Here is an 11,238-nt window from a genome sequence, read left to right as displayed (position 1 = left end):
CTAGGCGGTGGGCAAGGCAGCGAGTTCGATTTCCTTCCAACACTGAAGAGTGCAAGCTGGAGTGTTGTGGAGTGTTGTTTATTCTCAAAGGGGGCGGGGGACACAGTCTTGAGGATAAACCACAGGGACATCTCGGTTGAAATCCTAGCACTCTTTCGGATGACCCCACAAGAGCACAGAGGAGGACCCCTGTAACTGATTCGAACAAAGGTTCCGGGCCACACTGGTATAATTTACAGTGGGGATGAGTAAATAACTTTTCAGGTAATTATAAATTGATTTTTCTAGGATACGACTATCTCCACTTACCTCTGGAACTGACGCTAAAATCTCAAAACTAAATTGTAATGCATTTTGTCAACAGAAATACAAACTATAGGGCAGTTTTAGGAAAATGACAAATAAAAATGTTAGGGAATTGTTGGGGAAGTTTTCAGACTTCCTGGCTGTGCCTTTCCTTACAGGCCCCACCTTTTCGGTCTCCTTTACTGGCTCTTCCTCTTAAATGCTGGAATTCCTCTGGGCGAGGAATGCTCTATTTACACTCTTCACCCATGGCTTTAAATATCTGTACTCTGAGGACTCCCCAAATTTATACCTATAGCAAGGTGATCTGGGCCCTCCTCTTCAACCTTCTCTAGAGCCTTCTGGCTCACGCCTGTTGCTCCTGGCCACAGTGGCATTCTAACAGTTTCTAGACCCACCAGCCTTTCCTGCCTGGGAGTCTATACACATCCTTCCTTGATTTATGCTCCATGTGTTTCAAGTCTCGCTCATCTCTGAAAGAACTTTTCTGACAAACAACTGACGTAGCTGCCCTTTGTTTCCCTCACCACCATTTTCTAGCACACAATCCGTTTTTTTCTATTCACACCACTTGTTACTACAATCTATCTCTTCTATGTATTTATTTTCTTGTTCATTGTCTATTTGCTCTAGTAGACAGAAGCTCCATGAGGGCAGGGACCAAATGTGTCTTCGTTCACCATTGTACTCCTGGGGCCTAGCTTAGTGCCTGGCTCAGAATGTGCTTGATAACTATTTGTTGTATGAATGAATGAATGATAAGAGATCTCATTGCTCTTCCATCGGGACCCTGCATATGATCTCAGAGTCTTCTGATTCTTCCGGACATTCCTTTAATGTTTAATCAAAAGTTTGTTCCATATAATGCTTTTTCAAGGTCTACACTGAAAAACATCAATCCCTTCCTAACCCCTCCACAAACACCCTTCCTCAACTCTCACTCCTCAGGGGCAATACTTCCAACTTTTTTTGGCTCTTTCTATTGGAATCTACCTCCCTGTTTCTAAATTATATGTTGCTATTTATTTTTTTAATGGCATAGAAATGGCCTTCTGAATTAGAGTAGTTGAGGATTAAGTCTCTTAACCCCCTCTCCACCCCATTCTGCCAATAGTTTCGTAACAATTTTTTGTGTAAGTCAGCAGTTAGTATTTACTTTATCATGACTGTTAAATATCGACTTCAGAGACGAGTAATATGATAGGAGTATTTCGTTTTTTTACACCTGTCCCCCTCAAGTTTATAACTGCCTTATTTTCCTATTTTTATTGGTAATGGTGTTTTTCATTCACCCATTGCTTGTTTTCTCCAAATGTTCCAGGGATCCTATACCTTAAACATCTATCACATCAAATGAAACACTGAAACTTAAATCCTCTATCAGTTCAGATTTTCCCTCCCTCACTCCTCTATTCTGGTCTGTGCAAGTGACCCTCTAGTCCTGCTGAATAACTGTTATCCTGGGACTTCCCTTTGCCCTTATGTTGGAGCCCTGGTTTTATGGATCTAGTATCTTCCTTTTAGTTTACTTCCTCATTTTGCTGAAGTACTTTCTCTAGTAATTTCCTAAGGAAGTTTGCATTAAAGATAGTTTGAGTCCTTGCATATCCTAAAATGTAGTGACTGTAATGACTCCTTTACCCAGACCCACGAATGAAGTGAGCTTCATTCGTGAAACTTCTTAGAACCAGTAGTGAGATCTGCCTTATCTTTTATAACACTTACCATATCATTCATTAGCTATATACTCCCCTTGTGTAATCATCTCAACTACATGCATTTATCTTTCACATTAGTAAAAGTCATAAACTTTTATGAATGCTTTGAAGCACCTACTTCAGTATTTTACACTGGAAATGTTTTGTTTGGCTCCTTATAATAGCTAACAGCAAGAAAGTATTAAGCTATTTCTTCTATTAACGTGGAGACTGAAAATTATATTGTTGTCACTTTTCATCTGAGTTTATTTTAGATTGAAAAGAGAAAAGGGAATAATCCAGCTGGAAAAGAGTAACAGGTTAGGGGTCTGAACCACTAAGCGTTTAAAGAATACTCCTTATGACACTGAATTATAATTTTATATGAAAATACACCTTAAATTCAAGATACTACAGTAAAGAAGAACCAGACATGTTTATTTCGTGCTGTATATTGATCAGAATATAATTATCCTATCAGTCATGCTGATAATTTAATTACTTAAATCTTGTGCCAGAGTGAACCTACTGAGAATGCAAATCTGTACTTTCAAGCAAAGTTGTCCTTCCTATCTTTGCCATTTTAGGGATTTTTCTCTTTTTAACAAGGACATACATGGTGATTACTTTATATTCCAGGTATATTCTAAGTGCTTTATAAATATTAACTCATTTAATCACAACAAACAGAGAAAACAAATGCTATTACTATCCCCATCATACAGATGGGGAAACCAAAGCACAGAGAGGTCAAATAATTTGCCTAAGACCACACAGCTCACAACCAGAAAGAGATGGAGCCAAGAGTCAACTTCAGGTAGTCTGGCTTCAGAGTCCTTGCACTTAGCCACTCTCTGGGTTTATATATGCCTAATGAGACTATGACAACTCTTCTTAATACTGAGCCTGGCCCTTGTTCTCCAGGTCTGGGAAAGATGTGTGTAGAAAATTAACCAGACATTCTTCGTTTCACAGTTGACCGTGGCCTCCTTGTTCAAACATTTCTTCACCGGGACATACTCTGGTTTTCCTCCCACATCACCTGTCTCTTCTCAGTCTCTTTTCTATCTCCTCTTCTCTTTTCAACCTTTTCTCTTGTTCAAGATAAAAAGCCTTAGAATCTTGCTTCCTCCCCTTTTCTCTCAGATCTTCCCTTATCTAAAAATAGTCTTCTTCTAAGCACCACCTAATGCTTTACCCTATTTGATTTTTCTTCATAGCACAATACTACATGAAATTATGTACATATTTATTCATTTCACTTGTATGTTTCTTCCACTAGCATGTAAACTCCATACTGGATTTAAATCTATCCTAATTTGGGCTCCTTTCATATGTTCTCTGTTTGTTTTTACCCCTTGTGCCTTTTAAATTTTATTATTTTTATTTAAATTAATTTAATTATTTTATTGTTTCACTTTTCCCTCTATTAGAAGTTTTACTCTCTGATTCTGTTGTTTCAGATAAATTAAAACACACATGCTTAATTCATGAGTTTCAAAGATCTAAAACAAAATTATTATCTTTCTTCTGGATAACATAAGGACCTTAGAATGCTTTGACTCCATTAATTTTTCTTTTGGCATATATACTATTATTGTCTGGTATTTTAAACATTTTTTTTGTTATTTCTGACATATACATTTTAAAATAATAACTACAATTATGACTTATAACATTATACCAGAACATATAAGATTTTTTTTTTTTTTTTTTTTTTTTTTTTTTGCGGTACGCGGGCCTCGCACTGTTGTGGCCTCTCCCATTGCAGAGCACAGGCTCCGGACGCGCAGGCTCAGCGGCCATGGCTCACGGACTTAGTTGCTCCGCGGCATGTGGGATCCTCCCGGACCAGGGCACGAACCCGTATCCCCTGCATCGGCAGGTGGACTCTCAACCACTGCGCCACCAGGGAAGCCCGAACATATAAGATTTTTAGAAATTTCATGTAATGTCTGAAACATTTATATTAACATATTTCCATACAAATAACCCAAAGAAAATTTAGTACTACTTGTTTTTTGTTTGTTTGTTTGTTTGTTTTATACTGCAGGTTCTTATTAGTCATCAATTTTATACACATCAGTGTATACATGTCAATCCCAGTTGCCCAGTGCAGCACACCACCATCCCCACCCCACCGCGGTTTTCCCCCTTGGTGTCCATACGTTTGTTCTCTACATCTGTGTCTCAGCTTCTGCCCTGCAAACTGGTTCATCTGTACCATTTTTCTAGGTTCCACATACATGCGTTAATATACGATATTTGTTTTTCTCTTTCTGACTTACTTCGCTCTGTATGACAGTCTGTAGATCCATCCACGTCTCAACAAATGACTCAATTTCATTCCTTTTTTATGGCTGAGTAATATTCCATTGTATATATGTACCTCAACTTCTTTATCCATTTGTCTGTTGATGGGCATTTAGGTTGCTTCCATGACCTGGCTATTGTCAATACTGCTGCAGTGAACATTGGGGTGTATGTGTCTTTTTGAATTATGGTTTTCTCTGGGTATATGCCCAGTAGTGGGATTGCTGGATCATATGGTAATTCTATTTTTAGATTTTTAAGGAACCTCCATACTGTTCTCCATAGTGGCTGTATCAATTTACATTCCCACCAACAGTGCAAGAGGGTTCCCTTTTCTCCACACCCTCTCCAGCATTTGTTGTTTGTAGATTTTCTGATGATGGCCATTCTAACTGGTGTGAGGTGATACCTCATTGTAGTTTTGATTTGCATTCCTCTAATAATTAGTGATGTTGAGCAGCTTTTCATGTGCTTCTTGGTCATCTGTATGTCTTCTTTGGAGAAATGTCTATTTAGGTCTTCTGCCCATTTTTGGATTGGGGTGTTTGTTTCTTTAATATTGAGCTGCATGAGCTGTTTATATATTTTGGAGATTAGTCCTTTGTCCGTTGATTCATTTGCAAATATTTTCTCTCACTCTGAGGGTTGTCTTTTCATCTTGTTTATGGTTTCCTTTGCTGTGCAAAAGCTTTGAAGTTTCATTAGGTCCCATTTGTTTATTTTTGTTTTTATTTCCATTACTCTAGGAAGTGGATCAAAAAAGATCTTGCTGTGATTTATGTCAAAGAGTGTTCTTCCTATGTTTTCCTCTCAGAGTTTTATAGTGTCTGGTCTTACATTTAGGTCTCGAATACATTTTGAGTTTATTTTTGTGTAAGGTGTTAGGGAGTGTTCTATTTTCATTCTTTTACATGTAGCTGTCCAGTGTTCCCAGCACCACGTATTGAAGAGACTGTCTTTTCTCCATTGTATATCTTTGCCTCCTTTGTCATAGATTAGTTGACCATAGGTGTGTGCATTTCTCTCTGGGCTTTCTATCTTGTTCCATTGATCTGTTTCTGTTTTGTTCCAGTACCATATTGTCTTGATTACTGTAGCTTTGTAGTATAGTCTGAAGTCAGGGAGTCTGATTCCTCCAACTCCATTTTCTTCCCTCAAGACTGCTTTGGCTATCCGAGGTCTTTTGTGTCTCCATACAAATTTTAAGATGATTTGTTCTAGTTCCCTAAAAAATGCCATTGGTAACTTGATAGGGATTGCATTGAATCTGTAGGTTGCTTTGGGTAGTATAATCATTTTCACAATATTGATTCTTCCAATCCAAGAACATGGTATATCTCTCCATCTGTTGGTATCATCTTTAATTTCTTTCATCAGTGTCTTATAGTTTTCTGCATACAAGTCTTTTGTCTTCTTAGGTAGGTTTATTCCTAGGTGTTTTATTCTTTTTGTTGCAATGATAAATGGGAGTGTTTCCATAATTTCTCTTTCAGATTTTTCATCGTTACTGTATAGGAATGCAAGAGATTTCTGTACATTAATTTTGTATCTTGCAACTTTACCAAATTCATTGATTAGCTCTAGTAATTTTTTGGTGGCATTTTTAGGATTCTCTATGTATAGTATCATGTCATCTGCAAACAGTGACAGTTTTACTTCTTCTTTTCCAATTTGTATTCCTTTTATTTCTTTTTCTTCTCTGATTGCCATGGCTAGGACTTCCAAAACTATGTTGAATAATAGTGGTGAGAGTGGACATCCTTGTCTCGTTCCTGATCTTAGAGGAAATGCTTTCAGTTTTTCACCATTGAGAATGATGTTTGCTGTGGGTTTGTCATATGTGGCCTTTATAATGTTGAGGTATGTTCCCTCTATGCCAACTTCCTGGAGAGTTTTTATCGTAAATGGGTATTGAATTTTGTCAGAAGCTTTTTCTGCATCTATTGAGATGATCATATGGTTTTATTCTTCTATTTGTAGATATGGTGTATCACATTGATTGATTTACATATACTGAAGAATCCTTGCATCCCTGGGATAAATCCCACTTGATCGTGGTGTATGATCCTTTTAATGTGTTGTTGGATTCTGTTTGCTAGTATTTTGTTGAGAATTTTTGCATCTATATTCATCAGTGATATAGGTCTGTAATTTTCTTTTTTGTAGTATCTTTGTCTGGTTTCGGTAACAGGGTGATGGTGGCCTCATAGAATGAGTTTGGGAGTGTTCCTTCCTCTGCAATTTTTTGGAAGAGTTTGAGAAGAATGGGTGTTAGCTCTTCTCTAAATGTTTGATATAATTCACCTGTGAAGCCATCTGGTCCTCAACTTTTGTTTCTTGGAAGACTTTTAATCACAGTTTCAATTTCATTACTTGTGATTGGTCTGTTCATATTTTCTGTTTCTCTCTGGTTCAGTCTTGGAAGGTTATACCTTTCTAAGAATTTGTCCATTTCTTCCAGGTTGTCCATTTTATTGGCATAGAGTTACTTGTAGTAGTCTCTTAGGATGCTTGTATTTCTGCGGTGTCTGTTGTAACTTCTCCTTTTTCATTTCTAATTTTGATTTGAGTCCTCTCCCTCTTTTTCTTGATGAGTCTGGCTAATGGTTTATCAATTTTGTTTATCTCCTTAAAGAACCAGCTTTTAGTTTTATTGATCTTTGCTACTGTTTTGTTTCTATTTCATTTATTTCTGCTCTTATCTTTATGATTTCTTTCCTTCTGCTAACTTTTGGGTTTGTTTGTTCTTCTTTCTCTAGTTCCTTTAGGTGTAATGTTAGATTGTTTACTTGAGATTTTTCTTGTTTCTTGAGGTGGGCTTGTGTGTATAGCTATAAACTTCCCTCTTAGAACTGCTTTTGCTGCATCCCATAGGTTTTGGGTCGTCGTGTTTTCATTGTAATTTGTCTCTAGGTATGTTTTGATTTCCTCTTTGATTTCTTCACTGATCTCTTTGTTATTTAGTAATGTATTGTTTAGCCTCCATGTGTTTGTGTTTTTTACGGTTTTTTTCCTGTAATTCATTTCTAATCTCCTAGCTTTGTGGTCAGAAAAGATGCCTGATATGACTTCAATTTTCTTAAACTTACTGAGGCTTGATTTGAGATCTATCCTGATAGATCCAAGATGTGATCTATCCTGGAGAATGTTCTGTGCGCACTTGAGAAGAAAGTGTAATCCTCTGTTTTTGGATGGAATGTCCTATAAATATCAATTAAATTTATCTGGAAGCTTCTCTTTCCTTATTTATTTTCATTTTGCATGATCTGTCCATTGGTGTAAGTGAGGTGTTAAAGTCCCCACTATTATTGTGTTACTGTCGATTTCTTCTTTTATAGCTGTTAGCAGTTGCCTTATGTATTGAGGTGCTCCTATGTTGGGTGCATATATATTTATAATTGTTATGTCTTCTTCTTGGATTGATCCCTTGATCATTATGTAGTGTCCTTCCTTGTCTCTCGTAACATCCTTTATTTTAAAGTCTATTTTATCTGATATGAGTATAGCTACTCCAGCTTTGTTTTGATTTCCATTTTCATGGAATATCTTTTTCCATCCCCTCACTCTCAGTCTGTATGTGTCCCTAGGTCTGAAGTGGGTCTCTTGTAGACAGCATGTATATGGGTCTGGTTTTGTATCCATTCAGCAAGCCTGTGTCTTTTGCTTGGAGCATTTAATCCATTCACGTTTAAGGTAATTATTGATATGTATGTTCCTATGACCATTTTCTTAATTGTTTTGGGTTTGTTTTTGTAGGTCCTCTTTCTTTTGTGTTTCCCATTTAGAGAAGTTCCTTTAGCATTTGTTGTAGAGCTGGTTTGGTGGTGCTGAATTCTCTTAGCTTATGCTTGTCTGTAAAGCTTTTGATTTCTCCATCTAGTCTGAATGAGATCCTTGCCAGGTAGAGTAATCTTGGTTGTAGGTTCTTCCCTTTCATCACTTTTAGGTATATCATGCTTCTCCCTTCTGGCTTGTAGTTTCTGCTGAGAAATCAGCTGTTAACCTTATGGGAGTTCCCTTGTATGTTATTTGTTGTTTTTCCCTTGCTGCTTTCAATAATTTTTCTTTGTGTTTAATTTTTGCCAGTTTGATTATTATGTGTCTTGGTGTGTTTCTCCTTGGGTTTATCCTGTATGGAACTCTCTGTGCTTCCTGGACTTGGGTGGCTATTTCCTTTCCCATGTTAGGGAAGTTTTCAACTATAATCTCTTCAAATATTTTCTCTGGTCCTTTCTCTCTCTCTTCTCCTTCTGGGACCCCTATAATGCGAATGTTATTGCATTTAATGTTGTCCCAGATGTCTCTCTTAGGCTGTCTTCATTTCTTTTCATTCTTTTGTCTTTAGTCTGTTCCACAGCAGTGAATTCCACCATTCTGTCTTCCAGGTCACTTATCCGTTCTTCTGCCTCAGTTATTCTGCTATTGATTCCTTGTTTTGTAGTTTTCATTTCAGGTATTGTATTGTTCATCTCTGTTTGTTTGTTCTTTAATTCTTCTAGGTCTTCGTTAAACATTTCTTGCATCTTCTCGATCTCTGCCTCCATTCTTTTTCCGAGGTCCTGGATCATCTTCACTATCATTATTCTGAATTCTTTTTCTGGAAGGTTGCCTATCTCCACTTCATGTAGTTGTTTATCTGGGGTTTTATCTTTTCCTTCATATGGTATATAGCCCTCTGCCTTTTCATCTTGTCTATCTTTCTATGAATGTGGTTTTTGTTCCACAGGCTGCAGGATTGTAGTTCTTCTTGCTTCTGCCCTCTGGTGGATGAGTCTATCTAAGAGGCTTGATGGGTGGGACTGGTGGTGGGTAGAGCTGACTGTTATTCTGGTGGGCAGAGCTCAGTAAAAGTTTAATCCACTAGACTGTTGATGGGTGGGGCTGGGTTCCCTCCTTGTTGGTTGTTTGGCCTGAGGCAACCCAACACTGAAGCCTACCTGGGCTCTTTGGTGGGGCTAATGACAGAGTCTGGGAGGGCTCATGCCAAGGAGTACTTCCCAGAACTTCTGCTGCCAGTGTCCTTGTCCCCACGGTGAAACAGAGCCACCCCCTGCCTCTGCAGGAGACCCTCCAACACTAGCAGGTGGGTCTGGTTCAGTCTCCCCTGGGGTCACTGCTCCTTCCCCTGGATCCCGATGCGCACACTACTTTGTGTGTGCCCTCCAAGAGTGGAGTCTCTGTTTCCCCCAGTGCTGTTGAAGTCCTGCAATCAATTCCCACTAGGCTTCAAAGTCTGACTCTCTAGGAATTCCTCCTCCTGTTGCTGGACCCGCAGGTTGGGAAGCCTGACATGGGGCTCAGAAACTTTACTCCAGTGGGTGGACTTCTCTGGTATAAGTGTTCTCCAGTCTGTGAGTCACCCACCCAGCAGTCATGGGATTTGATTTTACTGTGACTGCGCCCCTCGTACCGTCTCATTGTGGCTTCTCCTTTGTCTTTGGGTGTGGGGTATCTTTTTTGGTGAGTTCCAGTGTCTTCCTGTTGATGATTGTCCAGCAGCTAGTTGTGATTCTGGTGTTCTTGCAAGAGGGAGTGAGAGCACTTCCTTCTACTCTGCCATCTTGGTTCCTCCTCCTGGTATTTTAAACATATCTTTTCTTGAATCCCAATAAGCATTATTATTACTAATTTTTTCAGTCATTTAAAAAAATGTTTGCCCAGACTTTTATCATTTTCTTTGTTTTTCTTTCTGCACCTCAAACCTCCATCTCAGATTAGTGTCCTTTTGCTCAGACTTCCTATGGAGAGGTTCTTCAGTAGGTGAACTTTCTCAGTTTTTGTCAGTTTAAACTAGGGGTCCCCAACCCCCAGGCCACAGACTGTTATCTGTCTGTGGCCTGTTAGGAACTGGGCCGCACAGCAGGAGGTGAGCGGTGGGCGAGTGAGCGAAGCTTCATCTGTATTTACAGCTGCTCCCCATCACTCGCATTAACGCCTGAGCTCTGCCTCCTGTCAGATCAGCGGTGGCTTTAGATTCTTAGATTCTTATAGGAGCATGAACCCTACTGTGAACTGCTCATGCAAGGGATCTAGGCTGCGCACTCCTATGAGAATCTAATGCCTGATGATCTGAGGTGGAGCTGAGGCAGTGATGCTAGGGCTGGGGAGTGGCTGCAAATACAGATTAGCAGAGACCTTTGACTGCACAGAGACCATAATAAATCAATTGCTTGCAGGCTCACAGCAAAACCCTATCAGTGAGTGGCAAGTGAAAACAAACTCAGGGCTCCCACCGATTCTGCATTATAGTGAGTTGTATAATTATTTCATTATATATTACAATGTACTAAGAATACAAATAAAGTGCACAATAAATGTAATGCGCTTGAATCATCCCAAAACAATTCCTCCCCCCACCCCGGTCTGTGGAAAAATTGTCTTCCACGAAACCGGTCCCTTTTGCCAAAAAGGTTGGGGACCGCTGGTTTAAACAGAACTCTTGAACTCTTCTTCAGGGGTAGTTCATTCTTTGACAATCATTCAGGAATGGAAGCGGTGAGAATATTAATGGGAAAATATCATAATTCCCCATAACTGCACAATCCTGTGGCTGAATTTAGAACATCCCAACATGGGCACAAATAGCTCATTTATCATGCCACACTTCACGTTGGCTAGAAACATGTGCAAGCCCCAAAATGACAGAAGCCACACTTTGGGTTCTGGTACCAAAAATTTAGAAGTTCTCCTGTGTTTCAAGCCCAGGGTTTTTTACACCAAGGAAAAGCAGCAGTTAGCCTGAAGTTGGTGAGCCATATGCCTAGCTTTTGTAAAAGGGCAATTGTAATAAAGGAGATGGGAAAGAACTAGTATATAGGCAAATCAGTTTCAGTATAAGGTACATATGTGTCACTATCTAGAAGTTCATTCTTTTAAAATTGTTCGGTCCAGAATGCCATCAGGATACCTCCTGGGATGTCTT

At 39.0% G+C, this 11,238-nt stretch overlaps 1 protein-coding gene across 4 annotated transcripts in view; it reads left to right on the top strand.

The window, feature by feature from the left end:
• The window catches only part of MYEF2 (myelin expression factor 2), a 180,902-nt gene that overhangs the window by 537 nt on the left and 169,127 nt on the right, over positions 1 to 11,238 (top strand). The window contains exon 1 of one of the 4 annotated variants that reach the window (XM_027084226.1): positions 66 to 248. The exons of the other annotated variants lie outside the window; for them this stretch is intronic. The gene's annotated coding sequence lies outside the window, so the exon portion shown is untranslated. Of the gene's footprint in view, positions 1 to 65; positions 249 to 11,238 lie in introns of those variants that run through there. 4 annotated transcript variants of the gene reach the window in all.

Source organism: Aethalodelphis obliquidens, unplaced genomic scaffold (assembly GCF_003676395.1).
Source record: "Aethalodelphis obliquidens isolate GAN/ISIS:26980383/991018 unplaced genomic scaffold, ASM367639v1 scaffold51, whole genome shotgun sequence".
NCBI classification, from domain to species: Eukaryota; Metazoa; Chordata; class Mammalia; order Artiodactyla; family Delphinidae; genus Aethalodelphis; species Aethalodelphis obliquidens.
This window is presented reverse-complemented; position numbering and strand designations above follow the sequence as displayed.